Here is a 16,261-nt window from a genome sequence, read left to right as displayed (position 1 = left end):
CTCGCAGGATTTCTGCTCTTCTAAACAGCATCTTAAAATTCAACAGCTATTGTTAAAGAAAATCTAATGAATAAGATTTGGCATGAAGTAACAGGGTAAGCTTTAGATCTTTGGTTTATTGCATTTCATTTACTGAATTTCTTTGCATGGGTCTTAAGATGCAGCTTTCTACAGCAGCAGCAAATATTTTGATTTCTAATATAAAAAAAAATGTTGATTATGCAGGTCAATGGATCCACAGCAACCGTGACATTACTTGTGACAAGCGATGGGAACGGTGGATATTTTTCGCTAGAGATAGTAAACAGGGAGACAGCTGAAAATTGGAGCCAACACTGGAAGAGATTAATGAGAAACTAAATGATTTACAAGTACCATGTCCTCATTTGACTGGGAATTAGGTAAATTAACCTAAAAAAAACAATGCTCTAATGAAGCAGAAGAACAACTCCACAAGCATATCACAAATGGACTTGGTGGGGGAGGGAATGAAAAGAGCAGGGAGAAAGAAGAGAAGAAAGAAATGACAGTCCACTTTTAAAACATGCTTGTCAACCAAATGGAAGTGGTAACAATTGGAGTAGAAGGCTTTAAAGTTGTTTCTTGTGGGTGAGAGGCCAGGAGGGTGTATCTGGTATATAGTAACCTTCATCTAAGACAGCTGGTACAACCTTTAAAAAGAGAATACCTTGTATGGGAGAGAGCCTTACAAGACAACTGGGAAATGCTACCCAAAATGCTAACAGAAGTTTAATTTTAAACATAATAGACTTGCCAGACAGAGGAGAGTTGTAAATGCTGGGGGTAGAGGTTGGGCAAGGGGGAAATTAGCCTGTATTAAGGAACAGATTTTTGGAGACCTTCCCAGAACAAAAGAAATGCAAAAGCTGTGCAATTTTTCCTACTTCAGCAAATTTTCAGAGACACAACATGAAAAGTATTAGTTCTACACCAAAGTTAAAAGTGTGTATGAAAAGGAATTCATCTTGGGAATTTGCAGAAAGATATTATGTAATAGGAGTTGAACAAAGGAAATAGCACAGCTGGATTTCAATAATTATCATCACCAGATCCATTTTGCAGGCACTGAGTTTTGTCTTCTTATTGCCATAGCCAAAAAAAGAAGCTAGAGCTGCAGCAGAGGAGAACCAGCTCTGTAGATATTCATGGTTCTCCCTCCAGCCTCTTGTTTTAATGACATAATTTTCACTGAACCCAGAGCTAAGGGCTGCTCAGAGCTTGGTTTATCTTAATTATTTTAACATACCCTGTTCTTAGCTCGCTTATTGTGCCCAGGTTCCTGGGAAACTGGAAATGATTTACCAAATATTTTTTGCTGGCCATTTCTATTATCCCTGCAATCTAGTACGGTGATTCAGCTATATCTTGTTAATGGAAAGTCTGTATGGTTTTACGTTGGTTTTTACCTTTGGTGGGAGTTTGCTGCTGAAATAGCTATGTCTGTGCAATATACTCTATTTAAACTATTATTTAATCTGCTCAAAACTTCCTACTCTAGCACTTACTAGTGCACATCATAATTAATATGTACATTGCTAAAAGCATATTCTTCGAAAGCTCTTCTGTCTTGAGTCATGAATAACATTTTTTAAAAATAATAATTATTTTTTTTTTCTGGTTCAGCCACCAAACCAAAAAATGGGGGAAAATATTGACTCAACACTTAACTATTTTTATTTAATTTGAACATTATTTTTAATATGGGACATATTCAAATAATTGTTTAACAAGAGAAGAACAGTAAGAGTCACTCTGGATGGACCTAGCTCTCTTGTAAAAATGCTATCTGGCCTCGCTTTGCTGCTGTGATGTATTTTTCTGTATCACTGCACAGAAAGATGTTCCCATGGGAGGAAGCCAGCACACAATGTCCTAGAGATGAGTAACAAAGGCTGTTCCAAGACATGAGAGCCACTGCTGTGATTTAGGTTTGGCTTGGATTAGAAACCTTCTTATCTAAACCCCAAGAAAGAACCATTGGAATATGGGATATTAATGGAGAAAAGAAAGGCACACGCCTTCCCTCCTCCCTCCACCCCCCCTTCTTTTTTGTTATGGCAAGCAGTATCCAATTTCCTTTCTGAATCAAATTTCTAATGCTGAAGTACTCATGTTTGGACAATATCAGAACTATTCTTGTCATTTCCACTATCTTTTTCATTTGTTTGTTTGCCTTAGCCAACATAATTGTGGAATTCCTCTCAAACTCAAGAATTGTTCTGACCAACCAAATATGGTCTATTTCTTATTAAAGGAGGGATGGAAGGAGGATGCAATTTTGTTCCAGGTTTTAGAGGTATTGTACATGTAGAACAGGTAAAGGAACTTAACAGAGACCATGAGATGAGCTGTTCCTTCAGTGTGACATATAGCCAATTTTAACAGCACTCTTAAAACTACCAGAGAATCAAATTCATCTCCGTATAGAAAATTGCACTTAAACCTTCAAAACAAGGCTCTAAGTGAGACATAAATGGTTGTCTATACCTTCTTGCCTCTCAAATGGAGCTGAATTTCCTCCCAAGTGGTTAGGATAAATATGGATACCCTTCTGAAAACCTGCCGAGATGTTACAGGTAAGCAGGATAATATTTGTTTTAATAAAGACTTTTAAACAGAGGGGTGTTGTGAATTCCTCTTAAACCTGCCCATTTGCACAAGTGTCCTTAGGATTAGTTCTGGTAAGCAAGTGAATTCATGCTGTGCCTCTTCACTCTGGTACAGCCAGGGCCATAAAAGCAATGTGCATGTTTTTTATGTGTTCCAGAGGATTTTATTTTCAATTCTGTTTGTCTGCTTAGGTGGAACAGAGCAGAAACATAGTATCCAAAAAGCATCGAGTGCACCTGTGCTCCATAAAATGCCTGTAATTCAAGAGAGACTCATACTTTGCATTAATTTGAAAAGGTGCGCTAACCTTGCTGGACATATGGCCATCATCAATGCCTTCAGTAGGGCATTTTTAAAAGAATCGTAGATCTTCTTAAAGTGCAATCCAGTTTTTGGCCTGGCCAGCATGCAAGAACATTTTTCAAGGATTTGAATGTGAAAATAATGCTGTCATGGAGGAGCACAAAGTGATGTTAACCCTCCATTCTATATAGCACCCATTAAACTCCAGTCTTGCTAAGCACTGAGTAATCTGATGAGAGCTGAAGTTGCCTCGCACAAAGGCTCTCCATCTATAGAAGCAGGATCAAATAGGAGAAAATACAATCTGAAGACAAGAAAAAAAAAAAAAAAAAAAAGAAGAAATGCATTTCCCTTCTGTTCTGCCTTAAAGATATTTGCTATCAATGTTGGTAATGCTGCAATGAAATTAAATCTATTCCACAATGTTGTATTCTCAAAACAAACACATACTGATTTATTTTCTTCATATAAAAAGTCTATGTCTATCTAGCAGAGAAAGTGTCATAAAAGGAGTAACTTCCAAGGCACGGGAAACTAGTTATGTGCTTCCTAGCTCTCTCTGAACGTACACAATAATCTGAACTGTCAGTCTCAGTAGGCAGGCAATGAATGAGCTCTAAAGCCACTGCTCTACTGGCAAGGAAATGACTGATCTCTGCGTGCAAGGCCAGCAGTGCTTCTTCACCTCTCTCCGAAGGACACCCCACCTGCCAGGACAGGTCAGGCAGTGAGCAAGCTGCCCCAGCACAAAACAACACCAAGCGGTCCCACCTGTCGAGGGAGGGCAGAGCACGTAAAGCGTTCAAGGGACTGCTGAGGGGAAGAAATATCCACAAGAAAATGGGAGTGTATTTGAAAAGAAGGCAGGAGAAGGAAGAGAGGAAAGGATAAGAGCGTCTATGCAATTAGGGGTGCTAGAAGAGAGATATTTGTAGCTCTACTTGGGGTACAATTGAGATTTTTCCTACCAAATTTAGTGGGACAACTTTTTTTCCTGGGTATTTTAAAGATATTTTGGTATAAATCAGAAACCTTGAGCCCTCAACACTCTGATAGACCAGGAAACTCTAAAAGGAGGAAAACCAGTTTCTGAATTAATGAAAAGCTCTGTGTGCCCTGCCATAAACACACAAAATTAGCCACCATTTCTCCTTACTGACCCTAGGAAAAGTGGCAGAGGTGCTGGCAGATTCAGAGGAGTTTCAGCCACATGTCATGTATATCTTGAACTCCTTATCCTGTAGAGGACTCAGGACTAGTATCTGAACTACTATCTGAAGATGACACTGCCAGAACTTCGCAAAACATTGCACCACAGGAAAGCAATGTTTTAAAACAAAAACAGAGATCAAGTGCAGAAAATCCTGAGGGCAAATTAGTAGAAGTATTCTGGCACCCTGCTGTATTCATTTCATTATGAAGATCACAAACAATATTTGATGGAGCAACCAAAGGTTCCAAAGTGTAAGAGATTCCCTTCACTTTTAAAGTTTAAATCTTTAATTATAAAAACATCTGACCAAATCTAACAGGCACCCGTACCTTTATGGTAATGAGAACAAGAAGCAAGGGGACTTAGAGCTTGAACTACTCTTTCATTCCTTCAGATCAACCCTTTGGATAAAGGCAAAGGCATAAATCTTGTAATTAGGACAGAGTTTGAACAGCCGGTGTTTGAGCTAGATGAGCTAGATTTGTCTTGTGCATAAGCAGTGGCTTATAACCTTGATATGATCGTTAGGGCACATGCTCATTAATGTCTGTCTAGACCTATAATACTGCTATTTCTTTATACATCTATGTCTTTCATTTTCCAGTCACAGGCTTTGAAAATTAGCTTTTTTACTTGGCTTGCCTTCTGCCTTCTCATCCATTCAGGAAGCCAGCTCACACTCTGTGGACCCAATGCCAACTTCATGTAGAGGGCTGGCATGCTGTCTGTGGACTGCTTGAAGCAGAAAGCAAACTCAGATGATACGCAGTCCTTGTACTAATCCCCCAGACACACATAACGTCTACTCCTTGTGACTGCACCTGAGTGAACACTAAAGAAGGATCAATGTAGGTGGAATTCAGGAACGGGACAGCAGTCACAGCAGGTGTGGCCAGAGGTGCTTCCTGCCAGAATCTTCTCTCTGACAAGGGCCAGGATTAGGAGCTTTGGGAAGAAAACAAGAACAAAATTAACATGTAGAGACCGTCCCAAAGTACCGTGACTGCCAACAGCAATTTGCAGCTTCTTGAACCATTAACAACGTACTTTTACTTCCAAGTCCATGAATTCGTACTATCACTTTTGGAACCTGGATAAAGTTGTCAGGTACAGAACTACACTTCCTTCTGGCAGCTTTAATTTTACCCAACTTCTGCTGGTTAGACATGAAAGGTCTATTTTAAGTCATTTCTCTGTTTCCTTCACTAGCTGGAAGAGGCAGTCTTTTCAAAGGGAAATTCCACTTATCCTAAGATCAGGAATCATAGGTGTGTGGGTGCATCCTAGAGATGCTTGTTTCTTCCTTCATTAACTTCAGAGGGAGCCTGACGAATGCCAAGTGTCTGACAGCTATAGTTAGGTGGCACAGATTCACTGGCAAAAACATGCCTCTGGAACGCAAAGATACCGTTGCATAAATGCCTGATCCAGGAATCCAAGAAAATAAGGCTACAAGGGACCTTAAGATGAGTATCTAACTATACAGAGATTCTCCAGACTCTTATCCAAGTGATCCTATTGCCCTTTAGGATGGAGCTGGTTGCTGGAACAACCTACTTACAGTATGCCATTTCTTAATAAAGTTCAGGGCTGTTACAAAGGAGGCTGAAATTAGTACAATATTTGACAACATCCTTGACATTTCCAAGAGAATGCACTGTCTAATAACAGCAATAATAATAAAATGTTTCCAAAGAGCTGAAAGTGATTATGTGGTGAACTGTTAAACTAGACTGAACAGAACTTGTAAAGTGGAGAGATCATTAGGCAAATGTTCAAGAAATAGTCTCTTATGAACATCAAATGTCACAATTACCCATTTACTTGATAAAACAAATGCTTTTGATTGAACTTTATTGTCCTCTCTGCTCCCTTCTTTAAAGAATAAAACATCAGAATCAATTCTAAGACATTACATTTGTTAGAAAGTGTGGACAAAGTGCCTGTGCTAGGAGAAGTCCTCAGACAAATTCAGAGCTACTTTGAAGGGTCTGTAACATTTGCTGCCTATCACAGGTCTTAGTTCTGCTGCTGGCACTGAAGGGTTGGGTACAGACCACAGCATGGCTTTCATCAGACTTTCTGTTGGTAAGTCTGGTCCTTCTGGCCCTCCTGGCCAGCTGTTCAATGCATGCAGTCCTCACTGGCTGCAGAAGTTGGCCACTGCACAGAGCAAGATGAAGAAGACTTTATTACACTTTGCTTTTGTGTAGAGCATGCTACGACCTGGCTTTAAGCAAACGTGCAAAAAGGCATTAGTGTTTACACTCCAATCTGATTCACCACAGCATTTTTATCCCAGTGTAACTTTATCATGTGTCAGCAGCAACCTGGGGTGACACGGGAGCTGTTCCAGCCCTGGCTATTTAGAGCTCTTCGGAGACGAGCCGTGTGTGTTACAGTAGGACTGCTTATGTAAGAGGGGGACCTTGTGATTTGCAGCTTGTGCCAGGATTCGGAAAGGCCAGCTGGCCTGCTGCTTTCAGCCTGTGTTGCTCTAGTGCTGGCTCTAATGTGAAACTGCCCCATCGGTTTTGGAAATCCTTCTGTTTCTATGTGAAGCTATTGCCACCTCTTGCTAATCAAGTGCTCTCTTCCAGCAACAACACCACCACCAAATCCAGCAAGCTCTGACTCCAGTTTTCTGAGCTGCTCATTCAGTGCCACCATTGAGCTATGCCCCGCGTGATATGGAACGTTGCTGCCATGCTGAACTCTCTGCTGGCTTCTTGGCCCAAGCTTTCACTAGGAGAAACTTTAAGCTTATCAAATATCTTCTTGCATCATCTCTACAGTGGGAAAGGGGAATGTGTGGAACAGAGACTGCAGCAATACTGGCTGAACAGCAGCAGCTGCATTGCTAATACCTGTGGGGATACTTGGAGAGAGAAAGGAAGTGTAAGGGGAGGGAGAAAGTAGGAGATCCTTCAATCACATCTTCTTTTGATAGTTACAGATGTACAGGAACAGGAGCTGAAGGATGCTCAGACTGACACGTTGGTATTATAAGCCATCTGCCAAAAGACAGTGAATACAATTATCTTTATTCTTCTACACATTTTGTCCCTTGCAGCACAATTTAAAAATCCCTGACGACTTGGGCCAGAGTTTTCGGAAATAGAAGCCTAGAGTTAGAGCTACATTTAGACACTAGCATAAAATGGTTCATGAAGGCTGCTGCATGCTCAGAAGCTTTCAAAGGTGGCCCACCTGTGCCTCGACACAGACTTGGCTGCTCAGGTCTGCGCTGCTATTTCTGAAACCCTTGTGTAGTGAACCCGCTTCCATCATGCGCCAAATCCCAGTCCTGCCTGCTCATTAGTTTGTGATTCAGTAGCCAGCCAACTAGTCCAGATGAACTGCACACAAAACTTTTACAGCCAGTTCTCACCTTTCACCGTTTGCAACAGCTGGGTAGATTAACATTCAGGGAGCACAAACAACTACATTTTGCTTCATTACTTTTAAGTAATAAATACAATGGATTCTGAGAGTTCTCCAACCTGTTCCTCACTTTGTTTTGATATACTGAACTACGGTGTCCTAGCCAAGGTATATTTCTCTTGGATTCAGCTTGCTTCACCGTGAAATGACTCAATTCAGCAAGTGGGTTTGAAATACACACCGAATGCAGTGTAAAACAGCACCATTACCAAGTGTGGAAAAAGAAATGTAGTTCATAAACAGACTAGAAACTGTATTTAAAACAACATCTAATGAACTCAAGAGACAGCAGAGCTTGAACCAGGCAATATACCCCTCACTTCAGCATCAGCTTTCAAAAAATCACATTGTCCGTGGGTCATATATTTCATTAAGTCTCTGAAGAAATGTTAAATCGATAAAATACCTAAAGGTTGCCAACAAATCAGACAATGTTCTATAAAAAGCCAACCATTATTGCTGAGGGGCAACATAAGAGCAGAAGAAATATTTGCAAGTAAAAGGCCATCCCTCCCACCGGAGCCCATTCATATTCAGTCACCTGGCACGCGTCAGCGGACACCAGCAAGCAGCAGCAGGAGCTGGGATCATACTGGCCTGCTCTCTTTGCTCCAGCAACTCTCCTTGATGATGTGGGATACCTTGCATGCTGACAAGTTGATTTCCAGGGCGCTTCCCTTCACTGAGTCTGGTTTTTAGCAACATAATGAAATCTCAAGCTGATGACGCATTCACCAATTAATGTCTGTGGCACATCAGCAGCCATTTTTCCAGATTGCACATTCTATATTCAGCTTTCAAAAGGCCACGAAACTATCCATACCTTGTAATTGTGAAATCAGATCTAGGCATTTTTTTAAAGACCCACTGTAGATCTTTGTTTTAGATGTTTATGTATGTACCACAGGGTTGCAATCTTCTTGCTGAGGAAAATATACAGGCACAAATAAAATACGCTGTGAAAGCAAGCTTTGATATTCTGCTCTGAATCCAGAAATTGAACTTACTGGTGTCATAAAAGACATTTACCTTGTGTTTCTTTCACATGCTGACATCCCTCTTGCTAGACATATTAAAGTGAGTGGACTCCTTAGAAAAATCAGACTACCATGCTCTTCTACCTCAGCTTTCACTGCAGCAAAAATAAATGTAGGTGTCTACTTCCTGAAGTCCTGCAAAGCTCTTTGATCTTTTCAGGCTGGCAATTTTAAAAGAGGGCAAAACGGTCAAAAAGCCAATCCAGTGTTGATGGTGAGGCTAAACCCTACTGGAATTAGACTCATTTTTAATTTCTTGCAGAGGCTGAAACCAGAACCTTTATCTCCTGATGTTAACATTATACAACACTCGCTCTTTTCAGTCACAGTAGCATACAACTGCAGTAGTTTCAGAAAATAATAATTAGTTCCAGAAGAAATGTATATTACATATATTACGTCTTGGCAACAGAGTTTTCCGTCCTTCTTTCCTGTTGCTAAAAATACAGATTGTTCACAAAGGTGCTTTCAATGTCCACTTAATTGTTTTGCAAACAGGGTGTCTTTGACAAACTGTGTTTTTGGCTAGGCTTCAATGAGCACCGTGTTCAGCTCCATTACCCACAACGTCAAAACCCTCTGAAGATATATCCTCCCACCGTTGTCACCAACATAGATACAAAAAAATGAAATGAAAAGGTGGGGAGGTATCTCCTCAAAGTCACTCTCCTGCAAGTTTGTAAAAGCCGCTCTCACCTACGTTTCATTCATCACCTCAAAAAATTTTCCAGTTCAGGAGTGTCAAACAATCTGTGTGCTTTTTGCTTGTCTTAAAAATGTAGTTCAAGTATCACCCCAGATCTTTACTTCTCTTCCCCTAAATACTTCCATGCTGGACTGACTTCTAGTAAGAGCTTGTTTAGAAATATAGGCACTCAGTAATACCAAAGATGCTGCTTTCAAGCAGATGACTTCGTGGGTGGCCAAATGCTCACTAGCCAGACATACATCAAAATTGTTTCCATTAATTTACAGGAATGCAGCCCAGAAAGACTTATGGATTCCCAAATGTTTACCACCACATGTATTCCAACATTGTGCTTGCTGGCAGATGTTTATTAAAAGCTTACTTTCACCTACACCAGTTCTGTAGAGCAGTTAGTTGCACTACATCAGATTTTTCTCTCTCCTCTGGTAAACCCGCTAGATCCTCAAAATTTATGGGTTACAAATCTCTTTGATTTCTTCATATCTTTCCTAAGTTAGACTTTGAGATACTGGGAATGAGAAGCAGTGTTAGAAAGCATAGAGCTAATACCTTTCCTTGTAAATACACCAGACATTTCCATTTAACATTGCAGTGATTTTTATTCCCTTGCAAGCATCCTTTCAGTTCCAATTGCATTCCATCATTTTGCCAAGTAGAGCATTTATTTTATAAGCATTTTTAAACAACTATCTTGAAAATAGTCATCATTTCAGCTCTAATATTAAAAAAGAAAAAAGAAAAAAAATTTCTCTGCAACACAGTATTATTGCCATTACCCTTTTTTTGTCATTATCCCTTTAGAACACTGATTTCTTGTTCATGTTCAAATCTGACATAAGAGGCACAAGAAGGATGATGAGCCTAGATCAGTCCACCGGATCTTTTCAACCACAGAGAGATTAAGGCAATAACATATAACCAGTAGGCCTAAATAAGTAAAGCTCAACTGCAGCAATGACAAAGCAGAATATCTTAAATACTAAATGTGTTGTCTAGGAGTGAATATTTACAAAATATCAACAGAGAGCCGTTCTCCTTTTTACAATTCTGACTTCTAGATTGACATTAACAGCAGCAGCAACTCACACAGTTTAACAAAAACTGATATTCTTATCTGATCCTCATCAAATGTAATGTTATGTTATCAGATGTAATGTTATATTCTTCACCCATCAGGGTCATTCATGTTGACTCAATATCACAGTCTCAAGAAAACCATGATAGATTAGGTTGTCTTGTTTGGCATCTTATAGGTTCTAAACTGATCTCTGATCATAACTGGAGTGGGCTCTTCTCCCATAAATTTCTGTGGAGTGAATCTTGTGGGTTTTGTTGTGGTTAAAGGAGAAAGCTATGGGAAACACCTTAGCAATTGCCTTTTAGATAAGCAATGTCTCTATGTGCAAGCTCCTAGCATCAGAGTGAATTTTGCCAATAATTTCCAAAGCTGCCAGACAAACCCAAAAATGTATGCTGAACAGACTCCCATTTCTTCCTTGTGAGCCCTGAGAATGCTGGCCATGACAGGACTCCTGCTCAAGTGTTAAATTGAGACTGGCAAAAGCAGCTGGCTCTTTGTTACCGGGATGCCAAGGGTACTACAGGGAAAAGATAGTTAAGGATCTAAATAAATCAACATTCCAGCAATAAAAAAAAATATATTAAAAAAAAAAAAAAAAGAGAAAGAGAGAGACTGTGGTAAAATGTATGCCACTTTTATAGCATTATTTGTGTTTCTTCAGGCTTGGGAAATGGCACTGTAGTGATATCACCTCTCTGAGTCAAATCCAAAGTGTATAGGCACGTCTTTTCATTTTAAAAGAAACTGACCATTAAAAAAGGTATATGAATGGTGAAATCTTTAAGCAGCTGGCTAATATACCTACAAGACCTTTTCAAATAAAATATTATGGCAAGTATCTCCATCCTTCTCTCCCCATAGTATTCAAAAATTTTAAATTGTCTCCATTTGATTATGATTTGAATCTGAGCTAATAACGCACTCTGATCAGCCATAGCTGCTATAGCCAGCTTCTCAGGAGGTGTAAATTAATGCAACTCTATTGTATTTTTTAGGCTGTTTTCTTTCTATCTGTAGAATAATGTTGCTCTTGCAGGTGAGGGCTTGGAAAGTTGCTCTGGTATTAGGATTAAGGAAAATAAAACCAGGCAGAGCTCACAATTGCCAATTGCCAAGGATAGTCAAATTTTCGATGATACTCCAAGAATGAACTGCCTGAGCTCACATTGCGTTACTGGACAGGCCACTGCTGGACTCTTGCCTTAGATCCTTCAGATGGGAGTGTGAAGGATTAAGTGCTCCAGAGCATTCAGTCAAGCTAGGTCAGAAAGAGGGAAATTCATGTCACGTTACACTTGGTCTTTTCTGCTAAGTCCAGTTTACAGTGTCATTCAGCTTCAGTTTCAAATGAAGTAGTGCCAATAGGGTTCAGGTCATCGAACTCTTCCAACCACTCTTCTTGTCTGATTAACTTTGCTTTACTTATTTGGCAGCTTTCAGGTGTGGTGGAGTCTGCTGAAAAACTCTGGTCACTGTAGTACAGAGTAATGCATTGTGATTTTGTCATTTCATTTTAAATCTCAGCTGAAAACAGCTGTTCCTCAAGCCTATAACTTGCTGTGACTGTCTACTTCTGCTGTTATTTATCTCAGTAGCTGTATTATTTAACTTTGTGAAGCATATTGGAATACAGTTTATCTGGAGAACACAGTTAAGTGCAGGATGAAGTGGTACTCTTAAATCAGATTTCACTGATTGCTTTGAAAAGCTTCTAAAAATTCTCACCTGGTGCTTCCCTTACAGTCATTCTTTACACGTCTATGCCATAACACAACATGGAAGGAATTACAGTCTTCAACCTTTCTCTTTCCTGACTCTGGCAACTTCTGGAAATCTTTCAGATAAAAGAATACATGGCAGTTTGTCATCTTTGTAATTATGCATTTTTAGAAGGTATAGCTAGTGCAAGAAGTTACATGTACTTTTTCTGCATCGGTGCACCTTTCCAATTAAGTAAGATTCCCTGTTGCTGCAGGCTCGGCTGGTCAGATAATGGACTGCAGTGAGATATGCCCTGAGCTGAAGGCTGCAACATGGTCAAAATTAATGCTGGGAGAAAATTGACATGAAAAGTAAAATTAAGTGGAATGACCCTAATGCAACAATGTAATGAACTTCTAAATTGTGAGAAAAATGAGAAAAGTATTAATCTTTTAATGTTTAATGGGCCAAATTAATTCCTAGTTTATGTAGCTCCTGTTAGTAGCTAATAAAAGCGTGGGGGACAGGGACAGGGCAGGGAGGGACAACTTAAAAGGCCATTTGAGCAAGCTGCAGAACTTGGTTGAAAATTATATCCTTACTCCAGAATACTGCAGGATTTTATTTTTCCAGGGTATAAAGAAGGATACATTTTACAAAGGTAATCTGTTGTTGCAAGGCTTTCACACTTCAGGAATTCAAGCCAGTCCATTTTTGCCTGGTGGAGACAGGATCTCTGTTTGGTCCCTGACTGCCAGGTAACATACAACCAATTCTGTCACTCTTCTGTCATAGTTTCTCTTCCTATTCTTCAAGTGCCTGCTCTATTTAATTTGAAAGTTTCCTGAGCACAGGACTGTCACTTGCTGCATGTATTTACATTAACTAGTCTTCCAGTTTGCTCACTGTGACTTGATCCTTATTTGCTTTTCAGCAAGAAAAATAAAACAGAAGAAGTAAAGGAAATTATATTGGTTTTTGTTGCCTTTTTCTTCAGCAATGTGTGTGCATGATGAGGAACTAGACTTTAGGCAAGGAGACAGTTTTCACATGTAGTACAGCCTGTGACCCAGAACAATCCCAGTAGCCCACATGTGGCCTTTCCTAGCAAAGAGCAACCAACCCTTTGCCAAGTGACCTGGACTTGCAGCAACTGAATAACCAGTTCTGTTCTCTACCTTCAGCAGTCAGCTCTTGAGATCTCAGAGACATTTGTTTCCTACTGAGATGGGTCTTTTAAACAAACAATCCATAGGCTGGTTACCAATCGTGACACCAAAGGAGTCAGGCTGTCCAAAAATCTGGTTAGTTTTTGAGTTGAAGAAGTTCAAATCACAATACAAACACTACCAGATTAAAGCACCTTGTGATCAGCAGCTTCTATGATACGTAGCTAGACACAGATTTTGAGATCTTAAAAGGAGCAAAGGGTCTTACTTAAACATTCTTTGTGGGAAAGAAAAATGCAAATGCATGAGTCATGGCTTCAATTAACTTCAAGTGCACTCTAACAGCCAGCTTCATTCTGTCTGATTCATCATTTAAAGATACACGTACTACTCCAGAATTAATAACTAGGAATACACTAGTACCATCATTCAACTTGCAGAGTTCCTGTGTTGCTTTAGTACATGAAAGCACTCCCAGCCCATGGCTGTCCTGACACAGAAAGATTTGGGTGTTGTGAATACACCAGGCAGAAAGCACATGGTTTCCCCAAACAGGCTTGTCCAAAAAGATGTGGCCATGGTGGGTATTTGATGAATGACTCTAGTCCTATTTAGAGCAAATAAGACTACTCGCAAGATGCATAAAACAACAACAACAAAAAGCCATGCATAGAAAGATGTGATCTACATGAAGAAATTCTCACTTCAGAAATATAATATATAATTAATTAACATAGCTCTGATTCCATAATTCCCTTGATATTTCTTAGTAAGGCTTTGGCATGGAAAGGCAAGGACTGTGCGTTGACACTCTTATTAGACTATTTCCTCCTAGCAATGGACTAATGATTTCACACTAATGGTTAATGAACTTCAAAATATTACAAGCCATAACACTTCCCTTATTAATTCCTGCTTCAAGTCCAATAATTTTGTGCAACTGAACCAGAACAAATCCTTCAGAAGAAAACATCAAATCATGATTAAAAAAAAAATAAAAGATAGCTTAGCTGTCATCAAGGACCCACCACTATTCTACGTAAATGTTTTCCAGTGATGAATTATCTTCTTTGTTAGAAATATGTACTTTATTTCTAGCACATTTTTGCTTATTTTTTATGAATCCCAGTGTCCACCAGCATGGATAATCATTACACGTTTTTTTAATTTTTTTTGAGTCCTTCTGTGTGTAAACAGAGATCTATAAAAGGAAAAGCAACTGATGTCAGGAAGGGGACAAAATAGATCCTGTTGCAGCTTGTACCCTCTATTTATGTCCAATGGACAAATTGGAGACTAGAGGTTTCCATCTCATTAAAGATGTGAATATGAAATCAGTTGCTACAAGCTTTTTCACTCGGAAAGAAAGGAAGATATTTTTCTGCCCTAAGCAGCAAAGCAGAGTGGCTGATGCTTGATGCTTTTTTGGTTTTATTTTTAACTAACAATTATTCACTAAAATGAGACAAAGCTGAACATAGCATGTGAATACCAGGCAGTGCTACCAAGAAAAAGTCACAGACCCTCAATAAGGAAATTAGGAATCAGCCATAGAGGTAGATTTGAATGGATTTTGAGGTGGTTGCCATTTTATGAGCTAAAACACACACTAAGAACCAACATATTTTGTATTGCATCACAGAAGTTTACAGAAATATTCGGCCAAACTATCTGCTGATTTTAATTCACAGCATAGACTGTAAGGAGGATATGCGAGGTTCCACCAGCAGATACCATAGCTTATCTTCTAGAACCAAACAGACTGAAAATGTTTCCAGGTGCCACATTAGCACAAAAAGTGATCATCCTACCTTTTACCAGCTTTAAAATTTGTGAGCATTATAACATTATCTGTCTGTCTGGGTGTGAACTCGGCAAAGCCAAAGACTTTCCTTAGAAGTAAAGCATGGAGAAAGATCAATTTTGAGAAGAAGAATCGAGGCTGAGACAAAATCTTGCCAATTAATTCTGAACTGATTCTGTAAGTGACAGGGAACAGCGAATGGACTGGAAAACTGCAGGGCTAACTTTCCCTTTGCTGAACTTCTTTCTACTCATTGACCACCTAAATGGATACCATCATTACTTCATTAGCATTGCTGACAACAAGCCTCAGCTTTGGGCCAGGGGACAGAGCTGTACACAGTTGTGCTAATTTGGATCAGGGTGCCAAGTGAGGTTAATTATAAAAATCATTGATTTTATCTCAGGCAGGCAAACTATTCCTAACAGACTCCAACATTCATATTTATTCTGCCAGTCTCCTCATAGACTTCTCAGGTATTCACATGGCATGAAGACATCAAGTAGTCACAGTGAAATTTACTTTTAAACCAAACAGTTACTCCCCCTCAACTTCTTACCACCTTTCACCATTATTTACCCTGCTCAAACAGGCAGAATTTACAGCAATCTGTTTAAACAAACAGATCAATTCCTTCCTTTCACCTCAGAAAAAGATGAGGTGGTGTGTGCAATCCAAGCAGTCTTCATTTACCAGGAGCAATAAAGCCAATCTACCTAGGTTTTCATTGCTTTGATGAGGTCCGGGGGGACTGTACCTTGTTTTCTTCTACCTTTTGCATGGAAATTCCTATGAATCCTAAATGTTAATAACAAATGAGACCTGGACAGCAAGAAATTGTTTGTGGCTCAGTCCTGCTAAGATCTCTGCTGCTAGGCAACCTGCCTTAAGCACGGTATGAATAGGGTGACTTCATCAAGTTTATAGTTCAATAGGATACATTTTCTGTGAGCAAAATAGGGTAACAGACTTGATCTCACTCATTTCCAAGTTTCCCCTTCCTCTGCATATCTCCCTCCCCGTACTCTCTCGGGTTTTTATCAGCTTTGAAATACTGCACGTCCTTACACAGGCTGATGCTCTTACCAGTGCAGCCATCACGGGAGAGGTGGATTACTGCATGCACTTCAGCCTGGCAACCTGCTGAATGTTCTGCCCCTCACCATCAG

General features: G+C 39.7%; 1 long non-coding RNA gene across 1 annotated transcript in view; it reads right to left on the bottom strand.

Annotated features, from left to right (window-relative positions):
• Positions 1–3,681: 3,681 nt before the first annotated feature.
• Positions 3,682–16,261, bottom strand: part of LOC110352412 (uncharacterized) — a 49,945-nt gene continuing 37,365 nt past the window's right edge. Inside the window, exon 3 of the long non-coding RNA XR_002401331.4 lies at positions 3,682–5,092. This is a non-coding gene — a long non-coding RNA (uncharacterized lncRNA). The remainder of the gene's footprint in view (positions 5,093–16,261) is intronic.

Source organism: Anas platyrhynchos, chromosome 2, assembly GCF_047663525.1.
Source record: "Anas platyrhynchos isolate ZD024472 breed Pekin duck chromosome 2, IASCAAS_PekinDuck_T2T, whole genome shotgun sequence".
NCBI classification, from domain to species: Eukaryota; Metazoa; Chordata; class Aves; order Anseriformes; family Anatidae; genus Anas; species Anas platyrhynchos.
The sequence above is the reverse complement of the archived record's forward strand: the minus strand, read 5'-3'. Positions and strand labels throughout refer to the sequence as shown.